Genomic DNA, 8,824 nt, shown 5'->3' with positions numbered 1-8,824 from the left:
TATATATATATATATATATATATATATATATATATATATATATATATATATGTGTGTGTGTGTGTGTGTGTGTTATAATGTCAATTTCACTTTTATGTGCATTTGCTTCTGGTTAGGAACACGAATTTATGCTTTCCTTATTGCAACCTCAAAAATTAAATGCCTTGGTAACTATGTTCAAAAATTTAATTTTAAACAGCTTAAAAAACATTTTCTCACATTTGCCATTTTATGAATACAAAACGGGAAATTAAGATTTTTTTTTTTTTTAAAAAAAGACTCCTTCCTCCCTTAGAAGTGGAATTTTCGAAAACGTTAAAGCACATGACTTTATTTTCAATAGGGAGTTTATGTGTATCTAATGTCTCTCCCGAAGATGACAAGGTCGATACAAATTATATTTTTGGTGAATGTATTTACTAACTTCATTCCCTTTAGGATACGGATTTTAACGCAAATGTCATAATAAAAACCCATCAAAAGATTATAAGACAGTCAACCTCAATATAATTTTTTATATATTGAGAAAAAATATAGAATTAACTCCTTATCCCCCTTTAAAAGCGAAATTTCCAGAAACACTGGAACACCTGTTCAATTGCTTTAAATAAGGAGTTCTTATACAAATTTTCATCTCTCTAACATGAGGGGGTTGTGTGGTACTCAATTTTTGTCGTACATTTTAACCTGAGAAAGACCAAGGGGTGACTCAGAGGCACCCTGGTCCACTTTTAATGCAATTATTCTTAATAGATGTTTCGTCGCGTGTCTTCCGCTCTAGAATTCTCCTATCTCTTTGGAATATGCCCCCTGATTGAGTTGTTCATTTTTTTTTATTTTACTTCAGAAAAAGAATAGGGTTATTTTTTGTATTGACGTAAAGGCCAAAGGGGTGCCTCGGAGGCATCCTGGTCAATTTTTAATGCCATTATACTTAATAGATATTTCGACCCGTGTCCTGCGCTCTAGATTTCTTCTATTCTTTGAAATACACCCTCTGATTTCCTAAGCATTTTTTTTTTACTTTACCTCAGAAAAATAGCGTTATTTTTTATACTAACGTAAAGGCCCAAGGGGTGCCTCTGAGGCTCCTGTTGAAGTATGTACTTTTCTAATTATTTGATACTGTTCACGTTTGATTTCAATTGTCAACGTTTGTCAATACCATTGACAAATGATTTCATAGTAAAGTAGTGACTAGCTTCCTATTAATGACGGAACATACAAATAGACGCGGTGATTTCAGGTAGCTTATATATGCAGCAGGGAGTCTCAGAGGCACCCCCTTGGCCTTTTAACCCTTTGGGGATTTTATGGTACAATTTGTACCATATGCGTTTTTCATGGTATATTGCGTTATTTCTCTTCTATTTGAGCTTTTTCGTCCGTTTTTTTTTGTTTTGTTTTTCAAGTCCAGAGGCATTGTAGAAGACATTACGTATGGTTTCAGACCTTCCTGCGTCCAGACATAGGAGGTGATGACGTCATAAGTCTAAAATTTATTTTTTCATTTATTAAGCCTATGTTCAATATTTTTTGGCGCGCTTATTTTTGCACGTAGAAGATTGATATTTTTACCCCCAAAATCCCTTTTTTCGGGATTTTCCCGCCTTATATACATGATGGAGACACGTGAGTCATACCGTCTGAAAGGCAATTTTATTCTGAAGAGAATGATGGGCGAAACATGACCCTAGGGTAATTAGGGATGTCTCAGGGATTTTAAAAAAATATCCCTCTGTATAGGGTAATATGGTACATTGTCGGTATATATATTTTTGGCGGGCTTACTTTTGTACCTAGAAGATTGAAATTGTTCATAAACATTCAGCCTACCTAGTAGTATTTATCAGATTTTTTTCAGATCTCTGCGTTAAAACAGGGGGGGCCAGAGGGGCTAAAAATTGAAAAAAGGGATATTTTTACCCCAAAAATCCCATTTTTCGTCATTTTTCCGCCTTAGATACATGATGGAGACACATGAGTCATACCGTCTGAAAGGCAGTTCTATTCTGAAGAGAATGATGTGCAAACCATGATCCTAGGTTAATTAGGGATGTGTCAGGGAATTTTTTTCAATATATACCTGTGTATAGGTAATATGGGGCATTTTCTGATTTTTTTGGCGGGCTTATTTTTGCACGTAGATTATTGAAATTGTGCACAAACATTTAGTCAACCGAATAGTATTTACCAGATTTTTTTTCAGATTTCTGCGTTAAAACAGGGGAGGGGTCCAGAGGGGGCTAAAAGTTGGAAAAATCCCGTTTTTTCATCATTTTCCCGCCTTAGATACATGATGGAGACACGTGAGTCATACCGTCTGAAAGGCAGGTCTATTCTGAAGAGAATGATGTGCAAACCATGATCCTAGGTTAATTAGGAATGTCTCAGGAATTTTTTTCCCTGAGATCATAGTGTATTGTGGTAATTTGGGGCATTGTAGGAATTCATGATAAAATTTCTCCCGCCCTTAGTATTCAAGATAGAAACTTGAAATTTGGCACACACATTCAGTATAGCAAGTACTATTTATCAGATGTTTTTTAGATGGCTACGTTCACACAGGGCCGTTCCAGGGGGGGCCAAAATGCGAGAAAAAAATTTCTCTCCGAAAGTTTTCCATTTGACATCATTTTTCCCGTTCCTGGTATATGGTATGAGCATGGAAGTGGTACCATTTGAAAGCCAGCTCTGTTCTAAAGAGAATGAGGTATGAACCATGATCCTAGGATAAATAGTGACGATGCAGTAGCTGCTTGACTGAAAGTCTAAAAAATAGCCCAAAAAGCCGAAATCCGGAAAGGGTTAAGGGTAAAATTAGCGTGGGCTTTCTCGGGTTAAATCCTCTTCTTCTTCACTTAAATACAATTTTTTAATAAAAGTAACAGTGTATAAACACGGTCTGAGTCAAGTGCTAACTGTGTTCAATAATTCACTTGAATCGGTTCAGCCATTCTTCAATGATGAGGTGATTAATTACATAATTAGAAAGAATTATTTATAATCATTTTCGTAAGTATATTACTATCAGAAACAAGTCACTTCTTTTAAATGAGAAACTTCCACTCACTCCAGTCTTCAGTTAACTTCTTTGTTCTGACGTAGAAAGTTATCTACTTGAATTACTTTAATTTCAGTTTTCACCTTTGCCTCCCGTACTTTCCTTCATCTTTTCTCCTAATATGTCCGTCAGAATGTAACTTTTTCATATACTTTCCTACTCAGTTTTTCATTTTCTTTATAGTACTACAGTATATAATATTGTTTCCTTTTTAAAAATTACTTCTAATATTGCCCTACTACTCGTCACATTTTGCTATACCTATCTAAGTTTTCGTCCATTATGTTCATACCAATATTTCGACTGGCTTTAAACATTCCTTATCCCTTGTTCGTAAAGTTTATTGGTGCACGAGAAATGATCCAAAACTAATGATAATGAGTCATATATACATATAATAATGATACATACATACATATACATACATATATGTATGTATGTATTTTTACATAGTCTTCTAACAAGTCGATACATTTAGTACACCTTTTTTTCTAAACTCTGAATGCCTTTTGAAGAAAATCTTTAACTTGAAGCTCCCAAAACAATTCCACAGCGGCCTCACCTCGCTATATATAGACATGGATCAAAGGGGGCTATAGGGGCTATAGCCCCCCCTAGCGCTCAAGTATACACTGGATAAAAAGACATCAATCTTACTTTACACTGAATAAAGCGGCAAACTATGGTTTAGTCCCTCCCTGGATCATATCCTGGATACGCTGATATATATATACAGGATGTTTGAAAACAACACCGACTACTTTTGGGAGGTGATTCCTGACACCAAGATAAGACAAAAAGTATAGACCAACCTGGGTGCACAAATGCTTCCTTTCGGAGTTATAGGCTGCAGAAAATATGAAAACATAAAATTTAAAGATCCATAGCTCCAAAACTATGGGACCTACCGTGGTCGAGTCAAGACCACTTAGGAAATAATATGTGTCCTATCCAAAAATCCATGTTTCAGAATCCTAAGATACTCACATAACAATTTTTATAGAGGGAGTTTCGCTACGGTCATATAACTTGAAGTACTCAACTCTTTAAAAATTGTTACAGAAGTATCTCAGAACCGGAAAGGTTAAAAAGTTGTACTCAAAGTTGCTATGAGTTGATAATGGCTAACAAGAAAAAAAAAATCGCTGTGAAACCGAGGTGACTCAATGCCAGAGCGCTCACTTCATGCGCGTAGGGACCCTGGATCGATTCCAGCTCCGCCAAGCGGGTTTTGTGGTGGGCAAACACCGTGTGCGTAGGTTTGTCTCCAGGCTCTCTCGGCTTTTCTCACTTCTGCCATTCCAGCATTATCATTCATCTTATCATCGCACCATCGCTCTTAGCCTCGGTGCATAACATGGGACTGAAAGTGCAGAGATGTATAATTCTCTGATTGTAAGGAATACCCGGGAAAGTTTCCTATATCGAATTATGACTTTTGATGAAACATGTATATGGTATGACAATAGTAAACGGTCAATACAAATGGTTGGATCTTCAAAGCCCAGGACTATTTCCAAAACTCCTAGGAGACACCGTTGCTGGTATGATGATCTATGATGAGATTGATTCATTATGTCTTTCTCCGATGAGGTGAAACCACCATTGTGGATAAAATGCACCACAACTTCGCCTCCAGGTATCTAGAAATGTTCAAAGAATATGATGTCCTCATGTTCCAGGACAATATATGCGGAAATGTCACTCAAACCAAGTTGCAGACTCTCCATGAATTGCAGTATGATACCCTTTCTTATTCACTGAATTTTACTGACGTTTCTCCCACCCCGACAACAATTTCTTCCGGTATCTCGATCGCTTTTCGGAAGGGAAAACATTCCCTGATGATCGAGCTGCGTAACTTGCGGCTGAGGACTTATTCGGATCGCAGATTCCAAATTTGTTTGGCCACTTTTTTGAATCCAATCGTTCACTGAGCGATGGAAAAAATGTGTAGTTGCAGAGGGTGGCCATTTTGATTAACCAGGTATTCTCGACCTTCGGAAATGACGCACTTGGGGCAAGCACTTCATTCGCGCCAGTCTAATACAAATACTAACATTGAGCGTGATCCGCACCTGTTAACTGTATTTTAAGTTCAAAATTTCACTATTAGGATGTTCAAGATTTACAAAGTAGTATGTAATCGATTTGCTGGGTAGCTGGATTGAAGTTTAGCATTTTTGCCTGTACTTAGGCTATATGAGACGAGAATCTAAAGCTTAATGTGGTATCCGAAACTCCGAGCTCCCACCAGGAATCGATCCTGGGTCTTCCGAACCAAAGCTGCATACGATAACCGTATAGCTACAAGGGAATCGAAATTTTGGAAGAATGATATAAGGAAACAGCATGCACGTGTAGTACGGCAATGTTGGAAGTTTTTGTACAGCCAATAGCAAAAGTGGGTATAAGAACAATATATGAATCTTACACAATAGCTTCAGAAAGAGTCGACCAACTTTCTCTGACGTATAGAGGGCGTGATAGTCTGCATAATATCTAAAACTGTAATCCAACTCGTTTATGACCACTCATTCAATGTATGACTTACGGAAACCAAAGGTTCAATGCCGTATTCACAAAAGTTCTCCATTGACTTCTGTCCTTGGCCAACTGGATCCAGTTTCTTGCGTTCCTATTCCTGCGAGATATATCTTAGTACTGTCCTCCCATTTGCACCTAGGTCTTCCTAATGGTCTTTCTTCGACTGAGGTTTTAGCTAAAATTTTGAAAGTGTTCCTACTTTCTTCCATTCTGGCTAGATGACCTAGGTTTGGGCAAAAAACCTCACGGCCGAAACCTCGCAGCCAGAACCTTGTCTCACACATTCCCTCCTGATCAAAATCTCGAGGAATAAAATCTCACCTAGCCATAACCTCGCCGTCCAAAGTCTTGCGGAATGTCTCACCGTAGGCACTTCTTCAGTGTATAATGTTTAAAATAGCACTGTATTGTACTGTATACAGGCTAATATTAAAAAAAAATATCATAGACCCATTAAAGGACATGTCCATACAAAATCTCATACGGACACAGATAGTGTACTTTTCCCCTATCATTTTAGTAACATCTTCATAACGGCCAGGAACTATTCTCAATTCAAACGTATATATATATATATATATATATATATATATATATATATATATATATATATATATATATATATATATATATATATAAAGTTTACGAGTAGTGTACCTAAACGGGGGAGTATGTGGTAGAGACCTGTACGGGCCTAATTTTCGGCCCGAGCCCAATCCAGCTCAAATGTACCTAGGCCCGGCCCAGCCCAGGCCCGAAAGGTTTTGCAGATTTTCGGCCCGAGCCCGGCCCGGCTTGGCCCGATAAGCTTTTTAAAATTCTTGGCTCAAGCCCGGCCCGGGCCGGATAAATCTTAAAAGTTTCATTTTGTAACATTTTTCACTGGCACACTTCTTCAACGTTTGCCTTTATTCTAATTATCGTTTAACGATAGTCAATAATTATTAAAGAATTGCAATTAATCGGCCCCAACCCGGCCTGATCTGAAGAGAAATCAGTGTCGGCCTGCCCAAGCCCGGCCTGCGCAGGCCTTTAGTATGTGGTGATCAGTTGCTGCATTGTCGCAGTTCGAGCAACATCGAGTTTTTATAAAAAATAGTTAAATGTTCTTCAGATTATCTACTTTAGTAGCCTTAAAATATCTTTACAGTGACAATGCATTAAGGAAAACAACATCGGTATCTGTTTCGTCACCGTAGAAGACATCAAAAATCAAAGTGACGGTCGAACTTTGGAAGGCACAAAAGAGTCCTTTCGTCGGTGTTTCCACCAATCGAAGGAGCGGTAGAGCAAGTGTATGTGTGTGTTCTGAAGGTGGCTACTTTGAAGATGATTAAGTTACAACGACTCACCAAAGGTAGTCGTTAACCCTGGTTCAGTTATATTGGTTCAGTGGTAATAATCGTTTTCACTTTAAAATATCTTCTGAAGTTATATTCACGAATACGCTCACTTTTTCTACTGAAATTACAAGTCTATGATGAATATTAAATAATTTATTCTTTGAATCCTTTTCAATGTATATTCACACAAACCGACTTGCAATCCAACATGTTAACTGAGTAACTATAAACAACGACATAGCAACCAACTTGACAATAATGTATATTTTTTATATATTAAAAACATTCTTCTTTTATTATTTTTTTAATTAACATTACCACAGGTATAGTGCTTGTGTAAAAGCACTTTCTGCCCGAGATATATGTAATTATGCGCCGATACAAAGTATCTCGTTATAAAGTAAATGTGTAGATCCTTATATTCAGGTACAACAAAATTCCAGGAAATCAGGGGCGTCATTTAGGGCGGGGGGCAGGAGAGGCATTTGCCTCCCTCTGAGTTTGAGATTTATATAGATTTTATCAATAGAATAGTAGTAATACAGTGAAAAACGCGAAATTTTGCTTATATCAAGGGGTCTTGCCTTCCCCCCAAGCCAAATCTGAAATGACGCTACTGCAGGAAATTTTTGACTGTTCCTCGCATATATATATATATATATATATATATATATATATATATATATATATATATATATATATTCAACTTGTCTTTAGACAAAGTTTGAATATTCATCTCTTCCATTTGCATTGTGAATATTGTCACTTCTTACAAAATACGTGGAGAAGATAGGAAAAAGCATGCTGCCATCTGGTGGCGCTAGTCAAACCTTTACACTCACTATAAATAACTTCAATATAAGTTTAATTAATTATGGCCTTGCACTGGTGAAAGAGAAAAGTAACAGATGGAAAAGGATTGATAAATGCACTTTAAAAATAGCTAACAAGGAAGTCAAATCATGCAATAAAAATTGCAACAACTTTATAACCATGTAAGCAGTGAAATACAAGCTGATGTCACATGACATACATAAGCACGTTAGTGACTACTTTTATGAGTTTTATTGATCCTTTTTTTTATGTCGTCACAAATAACATATTCCAGCTTCCCTCATTATGCTTAACAACTAGGTAATGTTACGAAATGGTTCATAGACAAATTATAATTTCCTGTTTATTATTTTCTTTTTATTTTACAAACTTCATATGTCAAAGGGTTTAATGTATTCTTCATTTCTTTCAAGAGAATTCTACTGCGCTGACAATATCTATGTATATACCGCATGTGACAGTTTAGACTAGCATAATCAAGAGTGGCACCATAAGGTAATAGGCCCAAATTTCGTCCCCCAGTTGCATTTTGCCTTCTGGAGGAGTTTTGTGAAGTAGCATGAATGGCAAAAAAAAAAAAAAAAAAAAAAAAAAAAAAAAAAAAAAAATTACACACAATCTGTCGTTATTCTAGTACATATTGATAATAATGATCTCTATGCAGAGAGAAAGGTTAGAGAGAGAAAAAATAAATTCTAACAACAAACAGAATAGCAGTTACATCTAAGTGGTTCCTAATTTCGTTCCCTGGGTGTTAGTAAATGAAAAGAGAAAAACACACTGTAGTTACACAGACTTATGTTACTGTATTGACATGAAATGATTGGTGTACAATACCTACAATGTAATGATGATGAAAAACAACTTTAGCAATGAAAGCACAACTTCACCCATCATAGCAAAAGCCACAAATGATTTTTTTTTGGGAGTAGGTGAGGTGCAGCAATGTTCATGGAACCAGTGGAAACACATTGAACAGCGAATCCATTTTTCACCACGTTTGTCTTCCGAGTACAACATACCACAAATAGGGCAC

General features: G+C 36.7%; 1 long non-coding RNA gene across 1 annotated transcript in view; it reads left to right on the top strand.

The window, feature by feature from the left end:
* Positions 1-8,824, top strand: part of LOC145686313 (uncharacterized) — a 150,921-nt gene that overhangs the window by 65,681 nt on the left and 76,416 nt on the right. The window lies entirely within an intron of this gene.

Source organism: Thermobia domestica, chromosome 1 (genome assembly GCF_964235325.1).
Source record: "Thermobia domestica chromosome 1, izTheDome1.hap1.1, whole genome shotgun sequence".
Classification (NCBI taxonomy): domain Eukaryota; kingdom Metazoa; phylum Arthropoda; class Insecta; order Zygentoma; family Lepismatidae; genus Thermobia; species Thermobia domestica.
Note: the sequence above shows the minus strand (reverse complement) of the source record. Positions and strands in the feature narration are given on the sequence as shown.